At 39.1% G+C, this 16,195-nt stretch overlaps 2 long non-coding RNA genes across 3 annotated transcripts in view; one reads left to right on the top strand and one right to left on the bottom strand.

Annotated features, from left to right (window-relative positions):
- Window positions 1-499, top strand: part of LOC143692200 (uncharacterized) — a 13,597-nt gene extending 13,098 nt beyond the window's left edge. Inside the window, exons 2-3 of the long non-coding RNA XR_013180065.1 lie at window positions 165-213; window positions 353-499. This is a non-coding gene — a long non-coding RNA (uncharacterized LOC143692200). The remainder of the gene's footprint in view (window positions 1-164; window positions 214-352) is intronic.
- Window positions 1-16,195, bottom strand: part of LOC143692199 (uncharacterized) — a 24,536-nt gene extending 8,341 nt beyond the window's left edge. The window contains exons 1-3 of one of the 2 annotated variants that reach the window (XR_013180064.1): window positions 14,661-16,195; window positions 9,788-9,879; window positions 8,810-8,891 (exon numbers count right to left, since the gene is read on the bottom strand). This is a non-coding gene — a long non-coding RNA (uncharacterized LOC143692199). Of the gene's footprint in view, window positions 1-8,809; window positions 8,892-9,787; window positions 10,249-14,660 lie in introns of those variants that run through there. The other variant, XR_013180063.1, reaches the window with a different exon arrangement.

Below are 16,195 nucleotides of genomic sequence, written 5' to 3'. Positions count from 1 at the left end.
TGATTCTCTTTGTAATAACATTAGAGTCAAACCACATGAGTTAATAAATGGTAATCCCATAGACCTTAATGGAAGATGAAGGTTCAGTGAGTCTATTTTTCCTGTAATGCAGCAAAGAGGCTTTAGGTGAGTTCATGTGATTGGATGTTCCATATTTCTTTCAGGTCTCTTCATGGTTGTAGCTGTATATTCAGGTTTTTCAACCCAGAACAGGTAAGTCTTTCAATAATATTTCTGTTTCCTTCAATAATATTTCTGTTTCCTTCAAAGTCTTATGCCTTAGGATATTTATTGAATTTTGCTTCTGTTTTGTCCATTATCTGCTCTATGTAAAACATTTATGCTCTGTCAGTGAAACTCATCTTTTGAGAGAGCTGGGAAAGGAACAACTACAGTCTTCAGGTTTCAGTCCTGGGCTTGCTTCTGCAGTCTGAACAATACACCATCAGATTGATCTTCCAGAGCACAACTCTACTAGTTGACATAGAAATGCTGCAATGTGAAGGTGAGTCAAAGTGAGGTAGAAATGGAGAATTGCTCATGTGTGGTTACCCTTTTAAAGCCTCTCTGATGCCCTAGTTCACTTGGATGTATGACATGGGTCCTGAAACTTCACATGCTATTTGCTGTGCAAAGTTATTCAGTGCTGAAAAAGTTTGTCAGGAGCTTTTTCCATCAGAAAAAATGTGGGGATAAATGCAGCACTGAGCTTCCAAAGCTCCCACTGTCATTTTAGGGTTAATCCTTAAACAGGCTTCAATTTGTCACAACTGAAATCAAAGCAGAGTCATTCTACCATCTGAGTTTTGCATTAAAAACATTAAGCTCTGCCACAACAAGGCAATGCCCTTGAAGTTCACTGGGATGCTGAACTCTGCCAGAAGCTCTTGTTTTGCTGCTGTCCTTTAGTCAGTCTGCACAGACTGCAGCACCGTGGTAGGAGTGCGTCACACTGCAGTGCGCGGTCATCAGCTCTCAATGCAGGTTTTGGAGGCTGCAGTGTCAGACTGCAAGGCTATGCTGCAGAGATGCTGAGCTTTTGAAAAGCTGCAGTTAGATATGGTTGAACAAGCAAAGTCTTCGCCAGCAGGATAAAGCCTGTTTTGCTGTTTGTCAGCAGATTGTGTTCTTTGCAAATATTTCTGTAAGAGCCACAGGGCTAGAAGGAAAATCTACCCTCTGTTTCCCAGTCAGGTGGGAGAAAAAGGGGCTGGCTCTGGCAGCCTTTTTATATACATTGGAGTGCTGTCCCAGAGCAGTCTGCATGCTGCATTCCTTAAAAAATCTATGCAGAAAGTCCCAAGATTTACCTCTTATGGTACCCTATGGTATAGGTGAAAGGGAGGAGAGACCAGAAGCAGTACAAAATAGGCAGCTGACACAGAGAAAGAAATTCCTGCTCAGTAAGAGTGCTGAGGGTGTTTTATTTGAACAACCTGGCTTTCATCAGGAAAATCCAACAGGAGTCTGTAAATTTTTCCTGTATCTTTCTCAGGGTTAGGTAGGGCTGGTGGTATGGGACCATGATGATGAATAGCAAGTTTGTCAGGATGAGGAGCATAATGGTGGTCTTTTTGAGGTCAGAAAACTCTCTACTTTTCTTCCACACAGCCTTAATCATTACTGGTGGGTCTGATGGGTGAAAAATTGCATGTTCAAAATAACACCTTCAAACTACTTGTTGGTGGGAACTACTTGAAGACAATAAGACTCTGTGAGGCCATTTGGACTGGAAGCAGATGAGGAGGGCACTATGGAGCAGGCCACTGTTGCAGCACACTCTTTGCATACCTGCTAATTGCTCCTGTCAGAACATCAAGGGATATTGCTCTTGAAGCATCTTTGTAGGGTCTTGCTCTCTTAAAGCCAGTTGTGTGCCAAGAAGAAATCACTGGAAGGTAGCTTTTTATAAGTTGAGGTATCCTGTTTTAGGATTGGCTTCAGATATTTATAATCTGTCCCTGTGCTCCTAATTAGGAGAGCACAAATGTTTTGATATATTTAAACAGCTATATTTAAAAACAGATGGGTCTCTATCTCTCCAAGAGCAGCAGAGATGGTTCTGTTCTACTCTTCAATGAGCAAATTTACCATTCAGCCTTCTCCTATTGCATTCCCCACATAGAATGTGGGGTGTCTAGACAAGGACTTCTGTCACAAACATGTATATTCAGATGCAAATAAGTCCAATTATACACAACTGTGCCCCTTTACACATGAGTATGGATAATTATGTAAAGCAGAGCTTTACTTCAAATGATCATACAAAGAGTACTGCTATGTGAATAAAAGGAATAAAACCCAGGATGGAGCCTACATTTCTCACCAGAATTGTTTCTCCCAAGAAAGAAGTCTGCAGCAGCCCTTGAAACCCACTGCTAAGGAGCAGGGGTTTAGGATTGCTGAAGATAGAAGCCACATATCTGAGAAGGGAGGATAGTGTTATAAGTACCTTGTTTTTGTAAACTCTCTTTTGTGACCAGTTTGTTGGGGAGGTCCTGTAGCAGATGGGTGCTTGGTTAGACACAAGAAAGGCTGTTCTCAAGCTCTGCTGGGTTTTTTGTTTTGATTTAATTTTTTTCTCAGGGTTAGACAGTAGCAGGAAACATATCCTTCTAAGATCAGAATCATCCAAGAAATAGAGAGGCCCCTTTTGCCTGGCACTATAAACAAATAACCACGTGCATCTTGGCTGGTTTCACATGGAATGGAACGAGGAGAACCTTTTAGTACCCTGCTAAAAGGGTGGGAGACAAGATCTGACTGCAGAGTGATGGTTTCTCCTGTGAATTCTGCAGGATAATAAATTCTTCAGAAACCTATTTTTAATACACAGTCTGTTTTTCAAGCTAGTAAGAGCCAGTCTGGCACTCCTAACACAATGGACAAATCAAAATAAGATGTATGCTCAGCTTCAGTCCTGAACATCTCTTGTTCAATTATTGTTTACATAACACATTCAGAAGGGATTGTCTCTCTATTTGGCTGTTAAATCTTAAAAGATATTTAATCTGTGATCTATCAGTTGCCAAGGAGAGGAAATAAATATACTGTTACCTTGTTAGTGTGCTTACTTTTGTATTACCTGTGTAAACTTAATAGTGGTCTTTAAGAGAGATGTTTCAAAAAGACCAAAGACTGTAAAATATAAGCTGGAAAATGTAATTTTTTTCTGTTGTAAAAAATAGCAGAGAATTAGATAAAGAAAAGAAAGCATGGGATCGGATTATATTATTTCAAAGTCTGAAATTAATTATGTCTATGAGACATCTAAGCCAAGACATTATATCAAAGTAGAATCCCACCAAACCTGATCTTTATTTTAACACATTTGCAGGTACAAAATCGAGATGGCTATTATGATTTTCTAATAGCCTAGTTAAAAGTGCAAGAATATAAGGATTTTTATCTCTTCCTTGTGCTGATTTTTAATCTCGGGGAATATTCAAAACAGCTGCAAAGGCCTTTCCTTTGAGGGTGCTTTTTTTAAGGGGAAGTTGTTGTAATTGGAGAGTTCTGATGTGAGTTTCAATATTGGCTCTTTTGCAAAGAGCTATGTTATCTTAAAGCAACAGGACATGAATAATTAACATAAGGCTAAATGTCCTAAACAAGAAAAGAGGCTACCATTGGCAGCAAGTATATTTGGATGCCTGTTTATTTTTTTATGTTGCCAGAAAAATCACAAAGTCCTTTTAGTACATTCAAGAGAACCAGTCTGTGCTAGAATTGCTGATTTTATGCTCTGGTGAAAGAAAAGGTAGGGTAGAGCAAAGCAAATTAAATATGTGATTGAAAGTACATTAGTTTAATGATCAATTATTAAATGGGGAATATTTTAATTGAAATATCTTTTATGAGGTATTCTTTTCATTATACACTTTTAGGGAGATTGTTATTGTACCTTTTGCTAGATAGAACTTTCTTCCATTTATTTCTATCTGTTTTCATTTATTTAATTCCTTTCTACCCCGTAAAAAACCACCCTTGCTAGTAGTAAGTTTTATTTCTGGCAAAAAGTCACTTGGAAATATACCTTCTGTTCACAATGGAATTTGCATAGTACCAAATAAAGTTGTGTTTACATAGAATCAGTTGGGAGGGGCTTTTAAAGTTCATTTAGTACAACTCCTCTGCAGTGAACAAACATTTTCAATTAAATCAGGATGCTCAGAGCCCCATCCAACTTGACCTTGAATATTTCCAGGGATGGGGTATCCAGCACCTCTCTGTTCCCATGCCTCACCAGCCTCACAGTAAAATAATTCTTCCTTGTATTTAGTTGGAATCTATCCTCCTTTAGTTTAAAACCATTACCTCTTGTCCTATTGCTACGACCTCCTTAAAGAGTCTGCTTCCATCCTTCATTTAGGATTCCTCTAAATATTTTCTCATGATTCTTCTGATAAGTTTTAGCCCTCCTCTGAACCAACCCCAACACTTACATTCTTTCAACCCATGTATGGGTTGAAATATTCTTTGCTTTCTTATTAGTCCAAAATTTTTAAAAAACAAAGGAAAAAGCCAAATGCTTTGAGGAAGGTATCACTTGTTGTTCATGTGCCTTACTTTCAGGTGAAATAGACCTCTGCATACACCATGTAAAAAAAGTGTGTCCCAGTTTGTGTTGGAATGAGATTTTTCCTCTGGGACAAAAGAGTGGAACAGGTGGTGCCTGTAAAAGGATGCGTGCAGCTCCCCTCACTGTGGCTCCCTATTATATCCAAACTTGCCTGCATAATTTTCTACATCAGAACCTGAGGAGTGACCAAATTTAAAAAAAAGCACTCTAAACTTTTACCAGTTTAATTCCTTCAGACCTGTGATATGCTCCTTACTGAATTAAAATATTTTTCTATTCCTATGAGTTGCAGACATTAAACAAAATTCATCTCCTTTATTTGTGCTGCCTGACATAAGCTTAAAAGAAGAGGGAGATCAAAGGAACCTTGTGCTGTTTTGTTTTTTCTTTTTGACACGTGACAATTTTTGGAAGCCACCTTTTTGGAACATGAAGCCTGATACTGCATGGTAAGATACTCAATGGAAATCAGGATGTGTTTGGTCACAAAACCCTTCAGGTCTGGGAGCTTCAGAAGACCAGGCCACTCATGAAGGCATCTATACAAGGCCATCAAAAGCCTGGCTATCACCAAACACCACTTTTGCTTTTGCCTCAGCTGAGATCATGACTACAAAGGCTTCCAGAATGACCACTGAATACAGAGATGGATTTTGTCTATGCAGGACACAGCTTTCATGTTTGTGGGACTTTTGCAAGAGTGTAGCCCTCCCTCACATGCTGCATTCCCTCCATCACCTTCCTTCTATCTGTTTCAAAGCTCCTCTATCAGCAAGGAACAGTGACATCTGACTGGAACCTACAGGGAAGGAGCAAAACTATGGCAAGCTGCAAGTGTCAGTTTGAGTTATAAAAAGAACAAGCTAGGTACAGAGTATTCCCATGGTCTTTCCAAATGTCTCTATTAAGAATGATTCTATTATTTAAAAATAAAAATGTTTCCATAGTTCAGGAGAAAAGTACCTGGTTGAAAACCATTTTTTCTTGCACTTTCCCTCCCCAATCACTGTAAGAACAAATACATAAAGTTCTGATAAGATTGAAAGCCTTTTCCCACAACTGTAGCTTTTTTAAAAATACTATATGAAATGGGGGTCAAAAGGCTGTATTTTAAAATTGTCTAACTCAGTGGGAGATATTTCTACGTTGTATAGAAGAGAAATCACTTTAGATTCTGGTAGAGAGTGGACTCACTTTCTCTGTTCCCTCCACAGTAAAATCAGTCAGGGAAAATCAAATAAACCAAAAAAATTCAGTGAATTAATTGTCCACCCTCTGCAGAGACACAATAGGAGATAAAGAAGTAGACACTAGCATAGGACATTGGTTCTGTTGAATCTCAACTTTTATTGTCTACCTCAGAGAAATTAAGAGTATACTGCTAGTCAAAATACTATAAATCTGCATGGATAATTTACTCCACTTAATAATTTTAATACTTATTTTTCACTGCTGATAGAAATGAAGATTCCAACTTAATTTTTATCAGTTTTTAGGAAATTATGGAGGCCAGATAGAGGCACATGTAAGTCTGGTTGTGACTTGAAGGAAGCATGTTTAAAAACCCTGAACTTCTCTTTATTAACCTTCAGAGATTCTGCTGAGAATGGTACCTCTCGCAGAGGCCTTGCTTACTAAAATAGAGCTTGTGGGCTTAAAGAGCCTTGCTTTTCACCCATCTGCCACAGGAACCTCTGAAAGGGATTTGTAATGCTACAGTTCAGATGTAGTGCAGGTGAACCTGGAGGGGGACTTCAGATGATCCTTTGTTCTCATCATGTTTGTTTCCACAAGATTTAGACTATGTGGTGTACTATGGTGAAATTCCCTAATGAAGCCCTAGTTTTTTCTCTAATTTGTTTCTATCTGTTTCCCATCTGTACTCTTTTTTTCTTCTTTTTTTTTTTTTTTGGCTTTAATTTTATTAGAATGTAGAGTGGTTTTTATAGCTCCTTAAGAAATGAAACATGGATACACTTGGTTTTTCATTTCCCCTGAAAAATGAGTTCCTATTTTGAGTTGTACACAACTCATTACAATACCATTAGCAGATTTAACATAAATAATGGAGGCAACTAAGTCTTAAGTGTAGCCATAAATATGATAAGTGACTGACTTAAGGAAAAATTTGTGAGTCTGAAATGCTTCCTGACTTCATGAGTTCTTTCAGTTCTAAGATATAAAATTCATTGTCTCAGATGGGGATGAGTTTGACTTTTACTGATCATGTCAAGGCCTTTGTATTCAGGACACAACATAAACTCCTAATTACACGTGTTTACAGAAGAAGTTGCAGAGATTCTCTCTGTGACTGAATTTTCAAATGTCAGTAGTTACACATAAGGAGTAAGGTGTCAAAGCTCTGTTCTTCATTTCTCATTTTGCTCCCTGCCTTCTACACCACCAATCCTAAATCTTTTGTATGCTTGTCATGTTTCTGGCTTTGGTTTCTCCACAGCAAAGCTCAGACTGACTACAGCACAGTGTCTATGACCAAAGAGAGCAAATATAATCACTTGCTGCATCATTCACAATACCTTACAGTCTTACTGCAGCAATAAACTTTTTTGGCCTGTATAAAATCTGATTGTTACTAGCTCTTTGCCTTGTGATGAAACACAAGTATTCAGTCTGAGATGGAAGACGTTCTTTGAATTAAATCCAAGGTGTTTAATTCAATATCCTGGTGTTCTGATCAACTGTTAAATATTTCTTGCCTCCCTAAATTTGTGTTGTCATACACATCCCATTGTAAGATGGCAGTTGGAACGCAGCCCTAAATGAAAATTGATTTTTCAGCTTTAATATTTCAGTGTTGTTTCCTTACAAAACCCTTCTTGAGAAAAATACATACAAATGTCATATGTTGATGCAAAGAGGCGAGCAGCTCTGCTCTTCTGCACATAAAGGATGAGGCATCTTACAACTGAGTCAGATGATCTGTGGAATTTGCAGTTATCATTTGCCACAGTATGTGGACAATAATATTTGGTAGGCTTGGCGGCCTGGACCTGCTGTGGGTGGATATGGCATGTCCCTTTAGAGAACATTCTTTGCAAGTGGCCTTTAGGTGTGTTACCTCTTTGTGCAAAAGTACTATGACTTTTCACCACACAGCTTTCACTCTGGTGGTTTCTCAGGAGAGGGAGGACTAGCCCTGATCCCTGTCAGAATGACAAAGCTTGTGTAAGGCTGGACAGGCTGATGAGGCTCCTCAGAGTCTGGAAATCAGGAAGCCAGATAATAGATATTGTTTATTTCTCATTCCTTGCAAGATTCCTACATTTGATCATAGGTTTATAATCCAATATCATCCTTAAAGCAGGACCGATACTGAATTCAAACTAGGTTGCAAGGGCTGTATCCAAAAAGTCTTGTAAACCTTCAAAAATGAAGACTGGACATTTTATCTAGGAAAACTCTTAAATTTCTTTTCTTTAGATCTAACCGAACCTCCAATGACTTAATTTTTGAGAACTATCTCTGATTCTTCTTCCATGCATCACTGTGAAGAGACTTGCTGTGTCCTCTTTATGGTCTTGTAGGTACGGTAAGGCAATTATGAGGTACCTCCAAAGCTATCTTTTTCTCCAGGCTGAACAAGCTTTTTTCATAGGTGGAGGACTCCTCATTTCTCTTCACTGAATTTCATGATGTTTCTGCAAGCCCATTTCTCTGTCTTATTTACATCTGTATGAATGAAAGGTCTACCCTCAAATATATGAGCTACAACTCCAATTTGAGGTTATTCTCAGATGTGATGAGATGCATTGTCTACTTATGTAGGTCATAGATGACAGTAACAAATATCAGATAGGGCTCATGAAAAACCCCTGACAAAAGCCACCTGTCATTCCTGCCTAAGTGGAATACACATTAGCCACTTTGTTTTGAACCCAGTGATCCTCTCAATATTTCATCCAGGCAATTATCTGCCTGACTAAACCTTTACGTTCTTTCTTAGATAAAAGGGTATTGTAAGAAACCTTGTTGAAAGTCTTGCTAAATTCAAGGTCAGTGACATTCAATGATTTTCCTGCATCAGTACCCTTAGCCCAGTTACCTTTTTTTATCATTATCCCAAATAGCATGATCTTTTCATCAATATACCTGGAAAATATCTAGTTTTCTATAAAAGTTCTTTTCTAAGTCTGGACCATTAGTGAAACATTAGAGTCACCAGTAGATCTCACACATTACACACAGATACAACCATCTTTTACTCACCCTTTCTGGACATTGCTTCCTTTTGTTCATTGTCTTCACACCACTTGTCTGAAAGGTTTCTGGTTTGTGACAACAAAGCCTTCTGCTCAAATGGGAGCAACAGAGAGAGAGAAACAGAGAGAGAGGAAACTGATTAGTTCTTAACAAGTCTGACATTAGTCAGGCTTGTCTCATAGGACACTGAGCCCATGCTGAAGTGAGTGAAGGCCCAGGGATGGGACTTCATGCCTTAGGAAAATGGTACTGCGTTTTTACCTTGGAGTAAGTACTTTGCGTATGATTTTTCTTAAAAAGGGGCAAGATACTAAGTGGTTTTGTTTTGCCACAAGGCTAACTGTCTTGAGGATCATGGAAGAACAGAGGTGAGTGGATTCATCTTGTAACAGGACTGTCACTCCTCGTGTTAATTTCTGTTTGTGCATCAGGACAGCTGTGAGTCCCTGGTTGTGCTGTGATAACAAGCACTGCTTTCTCTTTTCCTCTTAACCAAAGAACATAAAGGAAGTGAATTACTTTAAGACAGTTGGAGAGACAGATTTTATATTCAGTATTTTCCCAGAGTATAATGTCACCGATTTTCAAATATGTGCTAACGCCTTAACTTACTTTTTTTTTGCATAAAACCGACTTTTGCTGCTTCTGACCTCAGACAAGTTACTGTGTGTTGCTAACATTGCATTATTGACAGAAGCAAGCCACAGTGCACCAATTGATGCTGGATCTTTCCTGCTCTGCATCATATTTCCATGAAAAGTTGACAGTTGGCAGAAGATGCCAGTTGTCACATTATACGTGAAAATACTACAAACTGCTTTCATAGCAAAATGTCACAAAGCACATGTTGTTTGGGGAAGGAGAAAAGGGAAAGCAAATACTGGAAAGGTACTGAGCAATCAAGCTTCATCTGCTTCACACTAGATACTGAGTGGCTCAAAGAAGAGGTGCCAACAGTGACTTTAACTGTGTTTTAGCTCTTACCTGAGACTCACTATGGGGTAGCTCCTATTTTTTATTTCTGAGCTCTAGTTTCAATGTCTTAATAACGTTTCTGCATTCTTCTTGTATCTGGTCTGTAAAGCAACATTTCCACAGGAGAGAAATTGCATAAAATTAAAGCTGGAGTTTCAGAGTTTGCCGTAATTTTTTATTTTTCCACTCTCCCTTAGAAAGGTTTTAAAAATACATTAATATAAATATTTAGACTTTTGGGATTTTGCCACTGTTTTCTCTCTGCTGAGGCTTATTTGTCTCATGACTTCTCATTTCCCTGTTAAACAGAGCACTATTTATGAAATTAAATACATGCATAAAAATCTAAAAATATGGAGTAGACACTTCTGGAACAAAGCACATAGTTCTGCTAGAAGAAGTATGCAAATGCAAGAAAGAAACAGAATTTCAAAACTACAGCTTCCTCAGTTTGGAAATGCTGGACTGTCCATGTGATACAGGTGCATTACCATGAAAAATGGTGCAAGAAGGGCAGTGCACTGACAGCTGTTCAGTTGCTGCCTACTCTGCTCAGCAGCAGGCCTATGCTCAGCCTGACAGCCGTCCTAGCTAGCTGGTGGCTGTTCAAGCCTACACAGAAACTTGAGGTCTACAGCAAATTAGAAGAAGAGGGTCTTTCATAAGACTTTCGAAGGAATTGTCTTTTCCAAGTGTGTGTCGTTTACTTTTCTATTTTTTCCCCTTTAATCTGTAACAAGACTGCCCATGGAAAGAAAATGGTGCCCACTTCCTGCAACTGCAAGCGTGAGGCTGAAACCCAAGCAGAAACATTACACCTGTGTTGATATCTTCATTCAAAGAAAACTGCCAAAAACTGAAGTACTTGCCCAGAATAGCTGGTTTTGCTCCGTTACCTGAAAATCACTCTAGCACCCATCCCTACCAGTGGCTGTCATAGATGCAAGTGGACCCAGCCGGAAGAAATCTTCAGACAATTTGCTCTGCTACAGGAGGAGTTTAACAGGTGGTGGAGGGCCTGGGAATATGAGAGGGAGGTCAATAACTGGTGTTGTGTGCTGTCGCAGACTGACCAGCAGCCCTGCCTTGAGGCTGTACAAGGGAATCCAACCTCAAAGATTCTGACACTAACAACTCATGAGATAAAGGAGATTGCACAATTTTCTCTGCATGGAGAATCTTCCCCTGAAGTGTCTCTACACAACAAATACTGTGCTCTGGGCATGCACAATGAAGATCACAGTAATAATGGACAGGATCCAGGAAACCCCAACCATTCAATACCACCCTTGTGTGAGAAACAGTAGCTTCAGAAAAAGATGTAATTGGAGATTCCTTACTGTGAGCCACCAAAGCACTTATTTCTCATCCAGATTTTTCTCCAGAGAAGTTCACTGCCTATCAACAGATTGCATTCACAATGTCACTGCGAGGCTGCTGAGCCTGCTGAACCCTACAAATTACCATCTGCTACAATACCATTCTATATAGGGTCTGTGGCAAGACAACTCTGAACACTCTGAAAAGATTGTATATCCCTCAGAGCAATATCAAATCCCCTGGAGCATGGATCACATTCTCCTCTGTCCTCCCAGGTAGACATAGGAGTTCAGGAAAGAGGAGTCAAATTGAAAGGTGAATGCCTGGCTGTGTGGCTGATGCCATACTCAAGGTTTGGCTTCCACAATCATCGACCTGCCTTTGGAACAGGCTCTGTTGTGAGCTTGTGAGATTCACCTGACAAAGTGGGGCAGAAGGTTGTTCACCAACAAGCTGTCCAGACTTATATGGAGAGCATTAAATTAGATTCAGTGGGGAAGGGGACTTTGAACAATAGAGAAAAACTAGAGGCTGCTAATGTATTAGAAACAAACACAGGAACACCTGTGGAATGCCTCAATGGCACTGGGGAGTATTCATCCAAAGACGTGAGGCAATCTGCAGCACAGGTGAAGTGCCCGTGCAGCAATGCCCACAGGTAACAGCAACAGCTGGAAACCTCGGTACAGCTGGAAACCTCTGTACAGCTGGAACACTGTGGTCGAATCAGTGCCACTGAGATGTGACTGAGGGACAAATGGCATGGCTGGAGCACTGCATCAGTGGCTATAAACTGTTCAGAAGTGACAGGCAAGAAGGAGGAGTGGGCAGCAGTGGGGAACAGGTTACCCTCTGTGTGGAAAATGGATGAACTGCAGAGAGCTGCCATACAAAACCAGCAAGGAACAGGTGAAATGGGTAAAAATTTATAGGTAAAAATTGGGGTCAAGCCAACAAGGGAAACCTCATGGCTGATGTTTACTGCAGGCCACCAGACCTAGGGGAGGCTGTTAATGAAGTGGTTTTATTTCAGTTACAAGGCTCTGATCCTGATGGGGGATTTCAACTACTCTGACATCTACTGGAAAAGTACAAAGTGAGCTGTAAGGAGGTCAGGAAACTCCTGGACTGTTTTGAGGATAATTTATTAATCCAGGTGATAGCCCAACCAGAGGAGAAGCATTACCAGACCTGTTATTTACCAACATAGATGAAGTAATTAGAGATGCCCAAATTGGTGTCAGCATGGCCTGAAGTGATCATTCTTTGACTGAATTTATAGTCTTGAGGGATATGGGCCAGATGAAGAATCTTCATGTTTAAGAAAGCAAAAGTTTGAGGAAGTAGTGCACTGAGAGCCTGGGAAATTGCCCTCAGAGGATAAAGGAAGTTAAAATTGCTGTCAGCTCCTTAAAGACATTCTTCTCAGAGTGCAAAAGGTCTTGTTTCCCTATAGGTAACCAGGAAAGGAAGGCAGGAGGCCAGCACAGCTCAGTTCAGCCTCCCAGCTAAAGACAGAAGTGCAAAAGACAGATACCCATCCTGGGAAGAATATAGACACTGTCTAAATGTATGAAGAAGAGAACACAAAAGCTGATGCACAGTTGGAGCTGCAGCTGTCGAGGGATTCAAAGAATACTAAGGGCTTCTACAGGTATGTTGGATAGAAAAGGAAGATTAAGGAAAATATGCCCCCTCAATAAATAAGACAGGACAACTAGTGGCAATCAATGTGAAGAAGCTGAGTAACTCAGCAATTATTTTAGCTTTAGTTTTAAATGTTAAACTGTCTTCCAACATTTCTAAAGCCCCTGAACCTCAAGACAGGAACTGGGGGAATGAAGTTCAGCTTTGGGACCAGCTGAGGAATGTGAACATAAATAAGCCCATGGCATTCATTGAGAAGTAACCCTCCAGGACATGAAGACAACTTTGCTCTAGCTTTCAATGCTGTATCATTTCCAATCTCAAGAGAGACTCAGGATTAATTTTCCTGAGAATGTCGAAGTAGATTTCATGTTGAATATTTCATACAGAGGAATGGCAGCATTCACCAAGAAATGATCCTCTTGGGAAATAATAACAATAAAGATTGTTTTTGGTTAATTAAGTTTCCTTTAGGTCCTACAGCAGAGTTCTATCAGCATATTGTTGGATTACTCAATCAACCTCATTTCCATTTGCCTTCAATTAGTTTTACATTTAATATTCATACATTTCTGGAGTTGGCTAAAAGAGAATGAAGATGGGAGCTGGAATAGGGAATTTATTCTGGTCCTCCAGGAGGATTTAACAGTGAAGCAGCAAAATTATTTCATCATTACCTTTGTGAGGAGTAAAAGAACATTAAAGGACTGGAAACTAGCTTCATTTTTTTCTTTGGCACAGACATTGCCACTGGCTTAATAGTCACCTAATAGAAACCAAAGAAATGTGTGGAAGGTACTACTTATGCTGTAGGTTCATAGTGAATGAGTTTTGAAATGTGCAAATGTGGTGTCACCTCTCTACTGTTCAGTATTCAGGACCCATCAGCTTTGCAGAGAAAGAGGGAAGCATTTTACTTGTGTATGATCCTGTGTTAGGGTGATGCTAAAATCCAGAGCACATATTGCTTCCAAGACGACTTATACCCAAATTAACATCCATCTAGGAATCCTGTGTTCCAAGGCAGGGAAACTGAGGCAGCAGAAACTGCAGCAGTACTGGCTGTACCATCAGCAAAGGAGATGGTACCACCTTTAGGAAGTTATCAGATGGACTTACTGTGTGAAATTCAGGCTGCTTTTCTGCCCATCACGCACATTATTCAGTTACCCCTCTGACTTCAAAATAAACACGGTGAGCACCGCTCTACTTGATTGTTGAATTCATGAAAATTTTTGTGCCCATGGAAGAACTCCCTGTTTAGCTTAGAGTCTAGTATTTCTTTGAATGGTACTGTAAAAAGTTAACACATTTTCAATAGGATCCATCTGTATTGCTGAGAAGCAATAGCTTTTCAGGTATTGTTCAGGGAGCCAATTTTTTCCTGTTTGCATATAGCACCAAGGATAATTAGAACATATGGCAAGAGAAGAAATCCTGCAGGCTCACGCACCGTTACCTTCCTTCCCACCTGCTTCAGGAGGTGGATGTCCTGCCTTTGCTGCTTATAAACTGCTAAGTCCAAGTACACTATTTACAAGTGAGATGGAAGGGGAAGGCAAGATTTTAAAGGACACAACCAATAGCTGACCTAGGAACAGGGAGAGCAGGACACTGGGACTTATTTTTCCTTTTCTTTTCCAAAAACCTTTAATGTGGCTTCCATGCCTGACAAGAATATTTGAAGGCAAAGCTTAATGTACACCTTAGTATATCATACAAATCAGCAGGCATGAACTGGATGTCAAAGGGAAAGACCACCCAAATTCCACATTTTAAAGGCACTTGATGAATCTGCAGATTTGAATTTTAAGGACAATGCTGCTTTTACCTGAAAATCCTGACAAGTGTTTGTATTTTCATGACCTAAATCCAAGATCTGTCCTTTGTCTCTCCATAGTTATTTGGGACTCACCTTTCTGTCACTTTTCCTCATTTCTGTCTACAATCACATCCTGTAGGGACATGGTCTCTAAAGTGAAGAAATACTGGATGTCGGACACTCTGCAAGGGTTGCACAAAACAATCCATTGGTTTGCATGAAGAAAATATTTTCTGTGTTGTTTATAAATAAATAAAACAAAAATCAAAATATTTTGATTTTTTTTTCCAGTATCTATTTTGGTCCATGTTTTATCATGTACCTAGCATTTTATTACAGAATTACATTTTTATAACTACTAAATAAATAAACATACACTCCCTTATTGAGGTTGTGTTCTAAAAAACTAGTTTTTAATAGGGTTGTGCAACCAAAAAATTTGAAGAACATTGGCCTATCTTCTCTTTGTATGAGGAGCTAAGAAAGGAAAAAAAATCCATATAGACTTTATTTATTCCAGGAAGAATAATTTTCTAGCTCAAGATACTGAGTACTCTTGAGCCTTTGTATTTAATTAGATAATGAAAAGTACGAGTAACATTATTTTTCCAATGATGCTTGAGACAAGATTGTCTCCTGTTTGTACCTGTTGTTGCACTCAAAATTAATCTCTCTGCAAATATCAGATTAAGTTCATACTTTGTGCTTTACTGTCTTAGTGTCCTAAGATCAGATTCCTCTGCCCTATATTTTCCTGGAGAAGCTGAATTTTGCAGAATAGACTTTGACCCACATTCCAAAACTTTAGTGGTCATATTTCCATGGCAATCTCAAGTGTTTTAAAAGTGACAGTTTTAAAGTTTACATCTTTTGTTTGTGAGATTGTATGGTGCTCAGAGAAAACACAATTCTTAATATTCAGTGACACAAGTTTTTGTTTTCAATGTAATTCTGCAAATGTCCGGCTCCCAGCCTTGTCATAATATGAATAAAACACTTGTAACCAGTTTTAGATGCATAGAATAAAAAGAAATTTTAATTTTTTACTTTGTCTCTGTGAAATTTTGCAGGCATTTCTCATTGTCTCACCTCCTCTTCCCATCCTAAGCATTTCTTATGCACCATGATGAGAATTGCAGAATACAATTTCTCATTTGTGTATATTCTGAGACTGCTTTTTGATTTCAAATTTATGGCAACATACTTTATGTTCTGGGTTTTCAAAAGAGAGGATGTTGTTCTGTGGTGATGAAGTTTGAGATAATATTGAAACCACTGAAAATAATGCACTGTTCTGTGTCATTGACATTTGACATACAAATCAAATCAAGGTTTTACCTTTTCTTTTGAGTGGGAGAACTCAAAGTTTTTAAATAGTCATTGTATAGAAACTTCCATATAAATCTGAAATATAATTTAAAGAAAACAAACACCTTTTTTTTGTGAAAGTGAGAAAAAAAACCAAACCCAAAAGAACGAGATGGAGGTTATCACTCCAAGTTCATCTTATCCTAAGTCATAGGGGACATGAGCATTCTCTGGAGGAAGACTATCTTTCCACCAGGAGTGGTATCTGCACTGTCTTCCAGGCTGTGGTTAAAACTGCAGTCCCACCACTCTAACAGTTG

The sequence above is a fragment of the Agelaius phoeniceus genome, chromosome Z, assembly GCF_051311805.1.
Source record: "Agelaius phoeniceus isolate bAgePho1 chromosome Z, bAgePho1.hap1, whole genome shotgun sequence".
In the NCBI taxonomy this organism is placed as follows: Eukaryota; Metazoa; Chordata; class Aves; order Passeriformes; family Icteridae; genus Agelaius; species Agelaius phoeniceus.
Note: the sequence above shows the minus strand (reverse complement) of the source record. Positions and strands in the feature narration are given on the sequence as shown.